We start from the raw sequence: 1239 nt of genomic DNA, 5'->3' as shown, positions 1-1239 counted from the left end.
AGATTTGGTAAAACATACCTGCATTTCACAGAACAGGCATGGAGGTAAAGTCAGTCTCTGGCATACAACAAGCTCCTGCAAGGAGGAGCCATAATGTTACCGCGTGGGAAATTCCCACTGCACTTTCCCACGAACTAAACATTCTCAAACATGACAAAAACGACATAATAACAGAACTAGCGTGACTCAARCCGAACATATTTCAACAATATGCAAAAACGAAAACCATAAACATATTGCACAAAATGTATAAATAATATTTCTTTATGACATGGCAGAGACACGTTACCTCGTCGGTGATCCTCATGGCTCTGAGGATTACCCATAATACCTCGCTCTTTCTAGGTGAAGGCAATACAACTTTTTACCAGCAGATGGTGCATTTTAGCAGGATTTAACCCGAACCATTTTAACTATGTTACATACACCCCCCTTAAATTCTGCTAAAATGGGGTTGTATCAAACAAGCACACACAACACTAAAATAAAAGTGCGATAAAGAGAGCACATAGTCATCACATCAGTTCAAAACTTCCCCTAAGGAATAATGTTAGCAAGAGTGAGGCCAATACTCTTACCAACACAGACCCAAAAGATGCCATCTACACCTTTTGATATACAACCATTGCTCTACAAGGCAATCACCAAAAAACAACTTTGAAATGACACAAATCTACCCAGCAAACATGGTCTTTACAAAGGAAAACAGAGAGTCCACAGTCGACATTGAATCATCCACAATCTGTTCATTCATTTCACATATAAGTCTGGCTGGAGGCTTAACAGGCCTACCCGACCTAGTGCATAGCCGAGAAGGCTGAGTGCAAACAACATCAGTTACGGGCAAGTCCAGTTTTGTGTCAGTACTATGTTCAGCTGAAAGGTCATGCTGAATGAGCTCAGAGTGGACAGCTGCAKTTGTAAGGTTGGAAACTGGTTCAGGAGAGCTTGACAGTGCAACAGATTCAGGAAAATCAGGTTCAGGCAAATCCTTGGTCACATCACCTGAGACAGAAAATACAATGTCTACTGAAGAACCACACACTGGAATGTCAGAAGCACAGTCAGGGTGATCTACAACTTYATCCATACAACCATTTTCATCCATCTGCAAAAGCCAGTTCACAGTTTTAGTTTCATTGTCCTGTACCTCATCAGGCACAACAGGTTCAGAGAGTCCACTTCCTGCTGTGGAAGGGCAAGAGGAATTGTCCGCATCATCAGAAACGGCAACAGCAG

At 42.1% G+C, this 1239-nt stretch overlaps 1 long non-coding RNA gene across 1 annotated transcript in view; it reads right to left on the bottom strand.

The window, feature by feature from the left end:
- Positions 1-241, bottom strand: part of LOC108166285 (uncharacterized) — a 562-nt gene extending 321 nt beyond the window's left edge. The window contains exon 1 of the long non-coding RNA XR_001776602.1: positions 19-241. This is a non-coding gene — a long non-coding RNA (uncharacterized LOC108166285). The remainder of the gene's footprint in view (positions 1-18) is intronic.
- Positions 242-1239: the final 998 nt, after the last annotated feature.

This window comes from Poecilia reticulata, linkage group LG5 (assembly GCF_000633615.1).
Source record: "Poecilia reticulata strain Guanapo linkage group LG5, Guppy_female_1.0+MT, whole genome shotgun sequence".
In the NCBI taxonomy this organism is placed as follows: Eukaryota; Metazoa; Chordata; class Actinopteri; order Cyprinodontiformes; family Poeciliidae; genus Poecilia; species Poecilia reticulata.
The sequence above is the reverse complement of the archived record's forward strand: the minus strand, read 5'-3'. Positions and strand labels throughout refer to the sequence as shown.